The 17,170-nt window shown below is 42.2% G+C and overlaps 1 non-coding gene across 1 annotated transcript; it reads left to right on the top strand.

Moving 5' to 3' along the window:
- The first annotated feature begins 13,277 nt into the window (after nt 1–13,277).
- TRNAR-CCU (transfer RNA arginine (anticodon CCU)) lies at nt 13,278–13,350 on the top strand. The gene has a single exon. It is a non-coding gene; the product is annotated as a tRNA-Arg (tRNA).
- Nucleotides 13,351–17,170: the final 3,820 nt, after the last annotated feature.

The following is a 17,170-nucleotide window of genomic DNA, read 5'->3' as shown; positions in this document are numbered from 1 at the left end:
CATACACACTCCCCTTGTTCATTATGATTCCTAGAATTACCTTATTGGAACCTGTTGCCTTAAAGTACCTATAGGTACCCTTCCATTTTTCACTAAAATGTGTATGACCCCCAATTATTCTTGCCATCATGTTATCCTTAGCTGACTTCTTTGCTAGATTCAATTTCCTAGCAAGTTCCTTCAATTTCTTCTTACTTCCACAGCCATTTACAACTCCATTTCTTTCCAATCTGCACCTCCTTCTTGGTCTCTTTACACTTCTGATGTAATATTGAACCCTAGAACCTGCCATTCCATCGTCCGTCGTCTGTCGTGGATACTTCAGGTGAGCAATATTGTACTCTTGGATCTTGGGTTCGTTGCGAGTTTTTATTTCTGTCACTTCATCGACCAAATGATAGGGCTCAGAGGAGAGCATAACTACTTGAAACGAGAAGCGAAAATGTGCTTACTAAAATATTTATTCAACGTAAATCACGATAATTTATTTAATAAATAGGCAATAAAAGTCACTTAAAATTTTCACAATTTGATTTAATACAGTCACAATGCTTAACGTGTGTGGTAAAGTTTTATTGAAATTCCTTTCCATATCGTGTCCCACATAGCTGATTATCTTGGTAAATAATTCTGAATCTGTGTCAGCGATGGCCTTTCCCGGTCTGCTTATTCCAAAGACATCAAGTTGCCTATTATCTTTAGAGATGAGCTTTACACAAAGAATTTCATCTTTGACACTTTTAACTTGGCAAGTTCGATCCTGGTTCAGTCCGGTGGCATTTCAAAGTGCTCAAATACGGCAGCCTCCTGTCGGTAGATTTACTGGCACGTAAAATAACTCCTGCGGGACTACATTCCGGCACTTCGGCGTCTCCGAAAACAGTAAAGAAATAAAAATTAGTGGGAGGTAAAGCCAAGTACTTCCCTTTCATTGGGTGCTGAATATAGGAAATCGTCCACCACTTCAAAACTAAGGCAACAAATTATGTTTCATAGTTCTCATGAGAGCGAATAAATTGAAGAATTTCGCATCTTAATTTATTTTAATTCCGCCTCTGTGGTGTGGTGGTTAGCGTGATTAGCTGCCACCCCCGGAGGCTCGGGTTCAATTCCCGGCAGTGTCACGAAATTTGAAAAGTAGTACGAGGGCTGGAACGCGGTCCACTCTGCTTCAGGGGGACATCTGAGTATAGGTGTGTCCGATTCCCAGCTATCCTGGAAGTGGTTTTCCGTGGTTTCCTACTTCTCCTCCAGGCAAATACCGGAATGATACCTAACTTAAGGCCACGGCCGCTCCCTTCTCTCTTCTTTGTCTATCCTTTCCAATCTTCCCATCCCCTGACAAGGCCCCTGTTCGGCATAGCAGGTGAGGCCGCCTGGGCGAGGTAATGGTCATTCTCCCAGTTTTATCCCCCGATACAAAGTCTCACGCTCCAGGACACTGCCCTTGAGGCGGCAGAGGTGGGATCCCTCGCTGAGTCCGAGCGAAGAAACCAAACCTGGAGGGTAAACAGATTAAGAAGAATAATTTATTTTAAAACATTCAATCAAAATTATGTAATGAATATAATTTTAACAGTAGTATCATGTATTTTCATCTACCTAGCGAAGTGAAATCTAAATAAAACGTTATTTGACTAATTGTAATTTCTAAATAATCAGCTTGTTGTTCTCTTTTCTAGTAGAATATATGTGATTCTAGTTGATTATATGTGGTGCGTACTTCTTGGCGAAGCGTTTTCATACGTGAAAAAGAGATTTTCCCTACTATGATGCATTTATCATGTTAAATTACCGCCGTTTGTATAATATTTACGTCATATTTTCGTCTTGGCCAATACTAGCAGTCCGGCTACTTCGGTCGCCATGTTATTTTTATATTACGGTCTGAGGATTGGAGAACACACGCTTGTTGTTCCAGAACATAAATGATGGAAAGTCTGAAATACAGCACCCCATAGCTCTCACCAACATATAAGAAAGACACCATGCCGCCACAAGTGATAAAATACCAAGTGACAAAGCACTCCACAGTTTGTAGGTCAGTACCACACATCACATTCCACAGGATTTCACGCCAACCACGTTGCACAAACGTTTTAAGGAAAGTCATGTTACACCAAAATTTGAAGTCAAGTCCTCTTCGCCGTTTTCTCACATGCCTAAATAGAATTCAGCTTCCCCCTGCTCTCATACGATACGTCTAGATTGGTCCTGGATATCCAATCACGAGTGGAAGATCCTCTTGCCACACTAAGACTACGTCCCGAACCTCTTCCGGGTCCCATGACAATAACAACAACGCCAAGTAATCGGACTCTGGGCCGTTCCACATGACTAACGGAAACATTCTGAGTTGTAAATAGCACTGTTTTTCCATCCGCCTATACAAACAAATTACTCATATCATATGTGAAGACGTTCCAGCTTAAAATATTAAGAATAAGTGTACAAATGAAATTTAAATAATAATAATAATAATAATAATAATAATAATAATAATAATAATAATACGAATATTGAAATGGCGTATGGCGAGTGTCCGAGGACAAGTTCGGCTCGCCAGATGCAGGTCCTTTGATATGGCCCCCGTAGGTGACCTGCGCGTCGTGATGAGGATGAAATGATGATGAAGACGACATATACACCCAGCCCCCGTGCCAGCGAAATTAACCAATAATGGTTAAAATTCCCGGCCCTGCCGGGAATCGAACCTGGGACCCCTGTGACCAAAGGCCAGCACTAATGACAATAATATATCTTACTTCTGAATACAGTGCGAGGGTGTGATATATCTACTATCACATGGTGTGATATGTGTACTGGGTACCACATAACGCCCCCTTGGTGAATCAATGATATCACATATTATCATTCACCACAAAACAGACCCTCATAGGTAAATTATCCTTGAATGACATAATTGAACACTAAAATTACTGTGATAAAGATAATATATAAGTTACATTGAGTCAACTTCATTATATTCGCCCGCGCGAAATACAATTTATGCAAATAATAATAATAATAATAATAATAATAATAATAATAAACAATCAATTCTGATTGTTTCATACATCCTTGAACACAGTCCCTTCTTACTACTGAACACTAGCTCAGGATTGATATTTACATCCAAGGTGCAGGTCTTATCTCCTATATCCTCGAAGACTACGGATATTTTATGTCCCAATAACCTTATCGTCAGAGGTTAGAAGCCGATAAGCACACTTACCTATTCTACTGTCCACAGTGTATGGACCCTGATATAAATGAAAGAATATAATCATAGTGTTCTGATCGGCAATCGACAAGTCCGGAACTTTGAGAAGCACTTCGTCACCCACCTCATAGTTGTCCTGTACTTTCTCCTTTGCTGGTGAATTCTCCTATTACCTGCCTTAATTAAGTTATCCCTAGCCAGCTGGATGCAGCAGGTACCGCTTCTCCTGTAGCTAAACCTAATATTCTAGCGAGTTCGTTGATTGGCTTCCTTCGTAATTGAACCTCAATCGGAGAATATCCAGTGCTGTCGTGTTATTAGTGACGTTAAACCACCTCTCAAAAGTCCAGGCGATTAAACTATGAGCTATGTTTATCACATACATAAGACCTGAACTGCCGAGTTCTCTCATGACCCTTGCAGACCATTCCCTTGCGGAAATCGAATCGACGAATAAATGTGTTTGATCTCAATTTCTGTCAATTTGGTTCTCCAGATTTTTGAGGACAATTGTGATCCATGGTTTGATAGTATCCTGAGTGGTTTCTTCACTATTACCATGTCTCTGCACTTGATCTGGATATCATTGATCCGTATGCCCCCTACTTTCGGATTCACCTTGATTCGGTCTTCTGCCATAATATTCGTAGCGATCAACTCCCCGATTAGAGTGTTTGTTTTCCCTTCCGTATTTACCATCCTGATTTCATTGCCTAGAATGACTGAAATTCTGATTATTCCTATCATCCCCTAGCTGATTACCTTGTCCCCTATTAGCCGCATAATTCCCACCTTCACTCTGCATAATTCTCCCCTGCCTTTCCAAAGCATAAAACCTCTCTGAAAGCTGCCCTAATTCCCTAATCGTAAGGATATTCTGCATACATGCAGTTAATCCGTTCTTCTCAGGAAAATTCTTCATCTGGTGGACTGTATCTGTATATTCTATATATTCTGGCTGATCAGAACATGCGCCAAGAAATACTCCGTCATAGACACACCTTCGTGAGGTCTATATTTTCCAAATAGCACGCGATCTCCTTCCTTCCCCTGAGTAGCTTCACTCCTAAATTTAGCACTTAATCTCATCCTAAATTCCTCCAAACTCGAAATACCATGTCTATAAACTTGAAACCAAGATCTCGCTTCTCCAACAAATGCAACACCCAATATCTCATCAACCATACTCCACTCTAACAAACCATCGTCAAGATTCTTGGAAAACAGTTTCTCCACCGTTTTCAAGAATTCCATCGGATTAAACTGCCGACCATTAAACTTGGGTATCTCAGAGTTCTTCGTACAAGATACGCACCTACTACATATACTGCTACCCACTTGGATTCGACTGATCTCCTGCCTTAACTTTATATGACATGCTTCAATTCCTTCTTCCACTACGATTCTGGTATTTCCTTCTACTGACTTGAGGTCTTCTTCTACCGACTTAAGGTCTTTCTCCGATTTCTCTTTCTTCTCTCATTCTCTCCTTTACCGGTATTCGATTCGCTAAGGGCCGATGACCTTCGATGTTAGGCCCCATAAAACAACAAGCATCAAGCAAGCATCGATTCGCTAAAATATTCTGATTGCTTTTAATTCTATCTACTTCTTCGACTTTATCTTCTAGTATTTTTATTCTCTTATCACATTCCTTGCTGTTTTCAACAAATTCTTTCCTAACTACATTAAATCGGCATTTAATGTTCTCAGTGCGTTCCAAGTGTTGAGCTTCTACCTTATTGTTGACTTCCTGAATTTCCCTGCTTTGATGGTCAAACTTACGGTTTAATTCACCTATTCTACCATTCACAGTACTGCTTAAACTATCAGTTTCACTACACAATTCAACACTGACTGAATTTAACTCCTTACTCTGACTATCAATCTTACTGGAAAGTCCCGTACTAACCGCATGGCCAGCTCACTCGGTACACTGAATTTCACCAGAAAAGGATCTCGGTCTTCTTTTGAATAGCGAGCATTTGTTTGTCCCATAAGTCTAAATGAGTCTAAAACAAAAACTTAATAGGCAGAGCAGAGAACATGATGAACAATAATCATACACTTAGGATTATGAAAATATGTTCACACCTGGTCAAAATCTGAAGGAGCCACATGATCACCATAGACACCAAATATGCTTAGTTAAATTGTGCTCTCCATATTCGTATCTGGATTAGAATTCTGATTTCAAAAGAGATCGCACTGAATCACACTGATGGCTCCGTGCGGCCAATATTCAGTATTCTGTAGATAGTAGGTTCAAACCCCACTGTCGGCAGCCCTGAAGATGGTTTTCCGTGGTTACCTATTTTCACACCAGGCAAATGCTGGGTATGTACCTTAATTAAGGTCACGGCCGCATCCTAATCACTCCTAACCCTTTCCTGTCCTACTGTACCATCGTCGCCATAAGACCTATCCGTGTCGGTGCGACGTAAAGCAACTTGTAAAAAAAACAAAAACAAAAAACCTGATGGCTCCCGTGGTATGATCAAATTGTGAGACGATAATATTCTTTGGTCAAAAAGGAACTCCAACTCGATCCTGAAGGACGATCGCGTCGTACTTGACCAATGAATGAGTTAATTGACATCAGGATTGATATGCCGGTTTCCCGAAGACATATATGAAAAAGCCCTGCGGAAGTCAGAACAGCAGACTCGTGAAACGAGACAAATGCTTTGATAGTAGAAGAGTAGAAGAGGACATTGATTGCCAATGGTGAGAGTGGTGGTGATTATTGTTTTAAGTGGAAGTGCAAATGGCCGCCCATCCTCCCTTAACACCCTTAGAAGAATGGGGGTATCGGCAAAATAATACCATCAAGTTGGAAGAGAAGAATTGTAGATGTGAGAGTAACTGCTTTTCTGAGTCAAGTAAACAACGTGAAATACTTCAAATTTCGTAGAGAACTTCGTTCGAAAATATTAGAGAAGTTTTCGTCGTGAACAGACGAGTTTTTCTTCTGAAGACGCGGTGCAAACTTCTCTGCGAAGCGTTTTCTTCACACGGCACAAACCCAACCGCTTATTATCGTTATATTACTTCACGACCCGTGAAAGCATCGATCTAAATAAGAAAAGAAGATTTGACGAAGGTAGGTCGAATTAGAAAGTTGAAAGTGACGAGCCTAACACAAGGGGAAGCAATGCCAGACTCAGATAGGAGCTAGGAGGCTCGCAATTTGAGAGTTCTTACACATTACATCTTTTAGTCGCATTTTATAGTGGATGTGTTCAAACGACCCCACCCACACGGGGATGATTTCGATATGTACCGCTGGAAGTGGATGGTGGGAATCCTGTGAACTGAGAAAACGAATTAGTCAATATTAAGGATCTCAAAGTGCAAGCAAACCCAAGAACAACACTACAGCAGCGAATAGTCAACTTCGGTCACACTGTACGGTAAGGCATGGTTGAAGGATAATGGGCTGCATAATGGCTTAAACGACATCACAAATATTACAGGTTGCGATAGGAACAATGACTCCTTTGAAACATTACATTTCAGCATAATACATTAGAGCTACATGTTTTTAATACACATGGTCTGAAAGAGCATTTCATACCATTATTTACACGTGTCACTTTTCTGTAAATGATGTCCTTCCCGTGGCCACCCTTTTTAGTCTGCCGTACACGATGTCAGTTTAGTCAAACAGAGGCATTATTAGCTGTTGAACCAACAGCTTTCTGACCTTGAAAGGAAGTAAAATTTTCATTCTTAGTGAGTGAAGGGGGAACAACACTCGTTGGCATATAGCGGTTAAATGTTCTGTCCAGTCAAGGTTTTGTCCAGTATCAATCCTAAATCTTTAACTTTGTTTTCAAAAGCAATAATGACTCCTTTTAATATTATTGGGGCGATATCTACGTTCGTTAAGTGATAATGGGTCTTCGATGTACCTATCATTACAGCTTGAGATTTTACGGGGATCAATCTGAGTCCGTTTAGTCAACTGTGGATGTTTGTTAGCATTGGTAAGGAAACGGTCAGGTATGAAATGAAATGTCGTATGGCTTTTGGTGCCGGGATATCCCAGGACGGGTTCTATTTGACTCCCGTAGGCGACCTGCGCGTCGTGATGAGGATGAAATGATGATGAAGACAACACATACACCCTGCCCCCGTGCCTTTGGAATTAACCAATTAAGGTTAAAATCCCCGACCCGGCCGGGAATCGGACCCGGGACCCTCTGAACCGAAGGCCAGTACGCTGACCGTTCAGCCAACGAGTCGGACAACGGCCAGGTACTACCTTGGAAACCGACCTTTAATCAGTCATAAATTCATTGCTGATTTGGGAATTGAATTCACCTAGCTATCAAGTGAACCCCGATACCATGCATGGACATTTATTGATTCACAAACCACAAAACAATTCCTCAATTTTGCACAAACTACCAGAGATTTCACTGTGGGAGGTCAATGCAAATTTTTCCGTCATTCCTTCGTATCTTGAATCTGACTACCAGTCAGTGGCGGGCAGTGGTACAGACGTGCACATTAATGGTGTCCCGACATAAACAATCAACACTGCCCCACTCCAGTACTGAAAAGAAGGGGAGAGAGTGAAGGGGTAGTGTTGAAGGCCAATCAAGTACAAAACATGGGGGAAGGGAGTGAAGGGGTAGTGTCGAAGGCACAATGACTCACCTTCTCGCCTAACGCATTGCTGCATGGACTGCATGCAGACAGCCCGCTACAAGACTTCGTTGTGATCGAAATGGGCACAGTGGTGGATGTATTGAAGTACAGCATTAGGTTACCTGCTCGTCCGGCGCCGCGGTGTACGGGGCAACGCGTCCGCCCCCCCCCCGGGTTCGATTCCCGGCCGGGTCAGGGTGTTTTAATTGTAAATGATTAATATCCTTGGCCTGGGGACTGCGTATTTGTGTCATCCTTAACGTTCCTCACATTCAACACTTCCGCAATTCCAATTACATGCAGGTTCATATATTGTGCAAGTAGGGGCAAAAGAACAAATAGCATTTTAGCATAAAAAATTAAAAGGTATCCTACTCTGATAATTACAGTATTAAGAGGAAAAGGAGGTTTTTAACCGAAAAGTATTTTATACTAGTTAGGAATATTTTGTAGCTGCGTTATATCGGGTATACCAATCCTTCTTCACCTCGTTCTTGCCACATTTCTATCCTTCTCCAAACTGTCTTAAGACTGCATGTATTGCTTGTGCTATTGCTTGGGGGAACATGTGAGCCTCCCACATGCCAATAATACGGCCTCGATTCACCTGTGATAGGATAGGAGCCATCTTATTACAATGTTACAGCATAACGCCGCAATACACACACTGTGTATTCAGCACTACCTGTTCACTCCCTTCCCCTCCTTGTCAGTACTGGATTGGCCTTCAACACTATCCCTTTACTCTCTCCCCTCCTTTTCAGTACTGGAGTGGGGCAGTGTTGATTGTTTATGTCGGGACACCATTAATGTGCATGCGTGTACAGTTCTAGTAGGAACGTCATCACGGCATATTCAAAGCAAAATAGTGCAAAACAGTTTTCAACATTTGTGTCATGGTAAAGTTCTTGCAGATGTATTTAAATATTTTTCAGTTGCTTAGTACACGAAATTAAAATATTTTGTGCCTGAAAGTTCGGCAATGATTGCTTTAACGTATTTATGTAATAACTGTTTCCACGAGTGAACTATGCCAAGTCAAAGTACATATCCTGTTTGATTGACAACTGTTGATGCAGCGGAAAGTAGCTTTAACTTAGGTATAAACAAATCAATATTTTTGTGAAACAAGTACAAAAAACGTAATTATACAATCTGCTAATGTAAATATTAGTTAACAGTAGTTTAAAGCAGACCATATACTGCAAATGGTGATTCCGCCTAGAAAAACCTCCATGTGATATGTTTCTGCTTAGAACTCTGATTAGAAAGGTCCTACACGATTTTGGGAACGTTTGTGATGAAGCCAGTACAGGTATTGTTGGGAGATCAGAAGAATGCACATGCCCGGTGAGGCACGGGGCGAAGGGGTTTTCACCAGTAGAGCCCGTGACGCAATGGTTACCATAGTAACTCCGCTACTACCCAGGCGACTTTATATTATCTTCTACTAGTAGCTCTTCGCTCTTGTCAGTTGTAATCCAGCAAACTGCAAAGTGTGAGTCAATGTTTTCGTGTAGCAGATAAGAGCCGATCTGTCTGGGCAGAACAGGAAGTTCGTGCTTGCAGACCACATTCTTCATTCGTGCATTCTTCTCATCTCCACACACACAGTTTCGAAACGTATTATTATAAGCAATCGTGTGCAGAAGGCGGAGTAACGACAACATTTGATGACTGCATATATGCAACTGGAACCAGAATCTCACCTACGGTTATTTTTAAAGGAGTGAGAATGGTTGTCGTCTTGAAAATGCTGTGGCAGGATAATTTAAGTCCAGAAATGCTAAATATAGTTTCTAAAGATCAAATTCACAGTCACATTTTCATCTGACACGGTACATTTATTACAACCATCAGACGTAAAACGCACTGGAAAAATTATTCCAAGATGAATAAATAAATAGATTTGATTCCAACAGGCTTCTCTATCCAGCGTATCATTCCACATTCACTCCCTCTGCAATTGACAAATTATGAATCTCGGACGAGAAATTAACCAAGGCCCAAAGATCAAAAGCAAGTAAAACACAGAATTCAAGCCGCGAAAATGAGGATTTACAGTACGTATGAGGTTAGATGTTTCGAATTTCGAAACGAATACACGAAAATCTTCGACCTTGCAACGCATAATATTTTAATGCATACTGTGTTGAATTTCTTTACCACTACGGACCCAAGCTCTACATTTAGGAGACAAGTGGCTTTGAACCACACCGTAGGCTGCCCTGAGAATGGTTGTTGTTAGTAAAATTTGATATTTTTTATGTACAGAAGTTGTCAACACTTCCCCTGGTTCCTCATCTAATGTAATCTGCTTATTACATCAACGGCGCCCATAGGATAGCTTGTAGGGGAGGGGGGCTATACCTGGGGGTATGTACTAATTTTAATATTTTGGAAGATGAAAGGCAACTTGTATTCCACGGTATACCGTACCACTTCTACGTAATGCCGAATTTTAAATCACTTTCTTGAAAGAGAAACACCTGATTGCATTAGATTTTTCCTTTCCCTGGGAACTAGTGGGGGGGGGCGAGTCCCCCCCCCACTTTCCCCCAGGGTATGGGCGCCGTTGTATAACAAGCCTGTAACTACCTTCTCTAGCCAATCAAATCCGGGGGGGTGTATTGAAATTTAACCTTTCAGCGCTTTGTATTTTCATTTCATCTGGAACTTTCCCCTACGGAGCTATTTAAGGAGAGCACTTTAAGGCCGTCTTGCCATATTTGCTCCAGTTATTGAGACCGCGACTTGACGTATGTTTGAGAGGACTAGGAGGCACGGTGCGGCCGGCTTGAAGAAGATCCAGCGCTAAAACGTAATGGCAGAATTTACCTAAACAATAAATTGTGCCGGCGTGTATTTCGAGGCGAGGGTTTTAGCAGTTCTCTTAATAACTAACATGTAATCTTTTCTTTCTGGACCGAAATATAGAACCTTCTGAGCAGTCTTCCGACTGTATTTATATCCCCTACTGGGTAAACATTTAGTGTAAGTGTGATGATCCTTAGATCTATCCCCTCCAACTTTGAGCTGGGTAACTAAAGTCTTCAGCCTCTAAATTTTGGATATCCTGTCTCGGTTTTTAAATTTACTCCCCTTTTTAGTGTGGGATTAGCCTCTGTGTCATTGGGCCTTACGCCCACGTAGGTCCTCGTCTCTTCCAGAATGTTCACTAAGGAGTGCTGGTGTTTTGCCTCCTTGCCTGTTGTGTGTAAACTTTTCTTTTCATTCTTAAGGCCTTGTAGTATGGGTAATTATGCCCCTGCTATTCTTTATAGCTCTTAACATAACTGTGTCCACGTTTTGGTTCACTTTGGGAAAAGTATTTAAAATAATCGTATAACTTTGTTATAGATAAGCCCACCATGGGGCAACCAGTGTATGAACACTTAGAAGCTGGATCATCCTCGGGGTTACTGAGTGTAAGGGAGATTGCAAACAGCGATTGATTGGTTGACTGAGACTAGCCTCAACTGTATCTTGGAGCGGAGACTCCTGTAATATTGTAGGCTACCTGTTCGGAGCAACTATGCTCCTTCATAACATTGTACCTGTCAGGAGCAATTATGATCTTTCATATTATGTAAGTTGATGACTGGGAGTTCTCCCAATTAATGTTGTACCTCATTAAGGACTTCTAAGTCCAATGTCTTGTTGGAGCTGACGAGCTCGTTATTAAAGTAAGTATCCCTAAGTTATACTTCATCTGTTAATTGTTATGTCATTAAATATCTCCCTCTCTCTCTCTGAATTTTAAGGAAGGACAAATATAACATTTCCAAATTTGTTAAAGTCAAATTTGATCTAAGTAATCCCCTGTCCAGACATTCAATCAACTCAGGCGCTTCCTATTCTTCTGTGAGCCACGGAATCGCAGTTAAAATTGTTATTTATTTATTTATTTTTTTTTTGCTAGGGGCTTTACGTCGCACCGACACAGATAGGCCTTATGGCGACGATGGGATAGGAAAGGCCTAGGAGTTGGAAGGAAGCGGCCGTGGCCTTAATTAAGGTACAGCCCCAGCATTTGCCTGGTGTGAAAATGGGAAACCACGGAAAACCATTTTCAGGGCTGCCGATAGTGGGATTCGAACCTACTATCTCCCGGATGCAATATTTATTTATTTATTTACCATCCATGGTTGGATTTTCCCCCTGACTCAGCGAGGGATCCTACGTCTACCACCTCAAGGGCAGTGTCCTGGAGATTGAGACTTTGGATCTGGGTGATACAACTGGAAAGGAAGACCAGTACCTCGACTTCTATGCTGAGCAAGGGCCTTGTTGGGGAATGCAAAGTTTCGAAGGAAGAGGCAAGGAAGCGCCGTGGCCTTAAGTTAGGTACCATCTCAGCATTTGCCTGGACGAGAAGTGGCTGAGGTGGATATCGAACTCAGTTGACCTCCCGAGGCTGAATGGGAATTTGGTGGCAGACCCCGGTTCTCCGGGGTGGCAGCTAATCACACTAACCACTACACAACAAAGGCGAACGGAATGACGCATCGATGAATAAATTAGAAGTTTATATTCTTTTATTTTTATTTTTATCTCTTCGTTCGTTTGTAATGTTTTCCCTCGGACTCAGTGAGGGAACGCACCCTATCGCCTCAAGGGCAGTGTCCTGGAGGTTCAGACTCTGGGTCTGGAGATACAACTGGGGAATATGATCAGTACCTCGCCCAGGCGGCCTCACCTGCTATACTGAACAGGGGCCTTGTGGGTGGATGGGAAGTTTGGAAGGGATAGGCAAGGAATAGGGAAGAAAGCGGCCGTGGCCTTAAGTTAGGCACCATTCAGGCATTTGCCTGGAGGAGAAGAGGGAAACCACGGAAAACCACTTCCAGGATGGCTGAGGAGAGAATCGAACACCCCTCTACTCAGTTGACCTCCCGAGGTTGAATGGACTCCGTCCCAGCCCTCGTACCACTTTTCAAATTTCGTGGCAGAGCCGGGAATCGAACCCGGGCCTCTGGAGGTGGCAGCTAATCACACTAACCACTACACCACAGAGGCGGACTTCCTCTCTTCGACGTACCCATATCATCTTACTTGTACACCCGATACACCCTGAATAGAAGAGATCTCATACGAGTTCAATACGTAAAGCTTTCTCCCAATACGATAGGATGACTCCACGCAATCTGGCAAGACACTTAAAAATTCAATGCTACTTAGAGTTTATGTGGCTGTTGAAGTAGATTCGAACCCACCTGCCTGCAATCCTAGTCTTAGGGTATGACGTATCGTTCATGTCTTATATAAATTTTCCCCCTTCCCTTTCCTTGCGGAATTAATTTATTAATATTAATTTTTGTTGTTTCTTAATTCTATGCAGTTCCTAAATCACCATTCGGCTTCTCTTGAATCGTGTCTTGTTGATGCATTGCTAGACACTCCTGTGGCCTACTGGATAAGGCATCGGTCTCCTAAACCGGGGATTGTGGGTTCGAGTCCCACCAGGGGTAGGTACTTTTCCTTCGGATACTTTGTGGTAAATGGTAGAAACTCGAAATTCTTAGCCCTTCCATTTACCTAAATGATTCAATCGTTATTTCTCCTGTAGCGTAACGTTTAGTAACTCTAAGCATCCATCCTCGAAGACCCGTGTTCAGCTTCCCGTGCTTCCAGAATGACAGAAAGGCCGGTACGTGGTTGAAGTTGTGCATGTATCTTACCCGCACTAGGGGTGTACCTGAAGAGCTGCAGCACCTTGATACGGGGACACGAAATTACTTCATCTTTACTTCGTTGTTGTTGTTGTTCTTCTTCTTCTTCTTAATCTTCTTACCTTCCAGGGTCGGTTTTTCCCTCGGACTCAGCGAGGGATCCTACCCCTACCGCGTCAAGGGCAGTGTTCTGGAGCTTCAGACTCTGGGTCCGGGGATACAACTGGGAAGGATGACCAGTACCTCGCCCAGGCGGCCTCACCTGCTATGCTGAACAGGGGCGTGGCGGGGGGATGGGAAGTTTGGAAGGGATAGGCAAGGAATAGGGAAGAAAGCGGCCGTGGCCTTAAGTTAGGTACCATCCCGGCATTTGCCTGGAGGAGAAGTGGGAGACCACGGAAAACCACTTCCAGGATGTCTGAGGTGGGAATCGAACCCACCTCTACTCAGTTGACCTCCCGAGGCTGAATAGACCCCGTTCCAGCCCTCGTACCCGGGCCTCCGGGGGTGGCATCTAATCACACAAAACACTACGCCACAGAGGCTGTAGAAATAACGAATTGATCATTTAGGTGAATGGAAGGGCTAAGAATTTCGAGTTTCTACCATTTACCTCAAAGTTATCCGAAGAAAGAGTATCTAACCCTGGTGGGACTCGAACCCACAATCCGCGGTTTAGGAGACCGATACCTTATCCATTAGGCCACAGTAGCGTTTTACTTTCTTATTGAATAATAATAATAATAATAATAATAATAATAATAATAATAATAATAATAATAATAATAATAATAATGGCGGGCTGAGTGGCTCAGACGGTTGAGGCGCAGCCTTCTGACCACAACTTGCCAGGTTCGAACCTGGCTCATTCTGCTGGTATTTGAATGTATTGGCATGAAAAATAACTCCTCCTGGACAAAATTTCGGCACCTCGGCGTCTACGAAAACCATAGAAATAATTTATAGAACATAAAAACAATAACATAATTATAATAACTTTTGACTAAAATCAACAAAGCCCAGTCTGCAGTCCCACAAGAAGGCACCACCATTCGTTAAGTCCCTGCAGTCAAGTACAGATAGATATTATTTTTTGGTGCTATTTTGGTATAATTCAGATACATCCTATATATATTGGAATTTGCTTTAAGTCGCACCGACACAGATCGGTCTTATGGCGACGATGGGACAGGAAAGGCGTAGGAATGGGAAGGAAGCGCCCGTGGCTTTAATAAAGGTACAGCCACAGCATTTGCCTGGTGTGAAAATGGGAAACCACGGAAAACCATCTTCAGGGGAGCCGACAGTAGGGTTCGAACCCACTATCTCTCGGATGCAAGCTCACAGCTACGCGCCTCTAACGGCACGGCCAACTCGCCTGGTCAATCCAATGAGAGTGAAACATTGGCAATAGAAACCAGATGTGCCAAATTGGAGAGGGTCAACCTCCCCTGCAAGAGCATTTGCACATCCAACTTTTCCAAGAAATTTAAAAATTACAACTCCGTAAAATTCCTTCTGTGCTCTATGCCTCTGAACGTCTCTTGATGTCTGGTCAGGGTCCTTTCAGGAAAATATAGGGCTCAAGGCACGGAAAATCTGAAGGGGGATGTTAGGACCCATAAGAGAAGTGGATGGCATTTATAGGATCAGGCACAACAGTGAGTTCTATGATCGACAGGAAGACATAATCGCATCCAAGAGAAGAAGGCGTCTAGCCTTCTAGGGCCACTTGACTCGCACAGACCTCTGCAGGCTCACCAACATGTACAATAGCTTGAGGGAAAGCCTCCAAGAACAAAAGATTGGATCACTGAAGTGAGATCGAATCTTGAACGATTGGAAATTCCACTAAACACCACACAGGTTGCATCCCAATTCCGACGTGTTACTACCATGCCGGGTGCCTTCCCAGAATCCCTCACCAGCGAGAAGAACATAGAGACCACCACACCGAAGTTGGCAGAGGAGTGGAAGGAGGCATAAACCAAGAAAATGAAAACTTTCTGTGCCAAGAAGAGACAGATGTAAAGAGTCAACACGAGCCCCGTAGTTCTATATAGGCCCAAATATTAATAATAATAATAATAATAATAATAATAATAATAATAATAATAATAATTGTACCGACTGGTACACCTCTACGCCGCACATTCGAATTTTCCGCCTTAAAGTACTCCTCTACAGAAGAAACTGTGAACTTAAATCTGGATTTACTTAAACCTTCCCTCTGAAGATGTCACTGTGTGAATTTCGACGTGTTTCTGTTTACTAGTTATCAAGAAGTTTGGACATTCTCTCATAGATGTCACTGCCTAAGAACTGTGATCATGCACCCTGGTGCGAAGTGTGGGAACTTTCTTGAAGATATTTTGTACTCACAAGTTTTCTTATTACTAAATTTCGTTCTTTCATTTGTGGGTTGGCAATATTAATATTTTCTTTCCGCCAGTTTTGAAGTTAGCCAATCAATTATTTCTGTAATTAATTTTCAGCCAATCCCGTATGTCTTCTGCGATTTTGTGTGTAACTGTGTACTGTAGCCAATAAAAGCCTGTGGGTGTGTGTTAATTATTCATGAAAGGTCTCGAATCTTCCCCGAGGGTATAAAAACTGCTGATTTTATTGTCTCTCGGCCACTTCATCAATATCTAACTTAGTATATGGACGTGTAGCAGGAGGCGGGAAGCGCCTCTTTCTTCAGTCAGCAGTTCTTCAGTAAGGTAATGGCCGCTTAACATCTTTATTTCTTGCTAGCTCAGCAGTTTAACCCGCGGGGAAGGTCCGAAACCTTTACCATGTAACCTATCTCTATAAACATGTAAATTTCTTCCTGTTTATGTAAAAACTTCACATATCTTTAACTGTAAATCGGAGATAAAGAGTGCTTTACCCTCTCGAGCTCCCCTTCATTTTGATTTGAGGTGACTACGTTTTCGTAACCGATTTTCTACTCTTCCTTAATGTGTTAAATTTATTCAGTATACGAGTCACCTCCATAGTTTGGGAATAGCCCCTGTTTCGTCGGCCTAGTGCCTCTTAGGTTTTAAGAAGTTTCATGTAGGAGTGCAAATTCATGCCTCCATTCAGTTTTGCATTTTGGGCCATTTACTTAACCTATTCTTTTTCTACTAAGGCCCAGTAGGTTGGGTACAAGATACCTCCGTTTCATTTTGTGTAAGTTGTGCCTTGATGGCAATTTAGTGTAAAGCCTGGTATTGCCTTTATTAGGCTTGGAAAACTGAGAGCGGGTCAGCTCTTTTAAGTATTGGAAATGTGCCTCTAGGAGGCTTGACTTTGCTAGGTGGGAGCAAGTGTTCCATGTTATTAGGGGATTTCTGCCCTTTGGTAAATATGTGTTTGTGAGCTGAGAGCTCAGAAATGGTAAAACTTGGGGCTTGAAGCCCAGATTGTTAAATTGTCTCTAAATCTTGGCTTTTCCTGGTCTTGTACCTGAGTGTCGGTTATTTGTTGACTTGTTGTTATTTGTTAAATTTTGAAATTCTATGTGAAAATTGTTAAGTTTTGCTATTTTCGAAAATATAACCTTTAATGAAATTTTAATTCATATCTCGGATTTGTAGTTAGACCCATTAACCCCGGCACCTTCTTTCACCTC

Source organism: Anabrus simplex, chromosome 1 (genome assembly GCF_040414725.1).
Source record: "Anabrus simplex isolate iqAnaSimp1 chromosome 1, ASM4041472v1, whole genome shotgun sequence".
Lineage (NCBI taxonomy): Eukaryota > Metazoa > Arthropoda > Insecta > Orthoptera > Tettigoniidae > Anabrus > Anabrus simplex.
The sequence above is the reverse complement of the archived record's forward strand: the minus strand, read 5'-3'. Positions and strand labels throughout refer to the sequence as shown.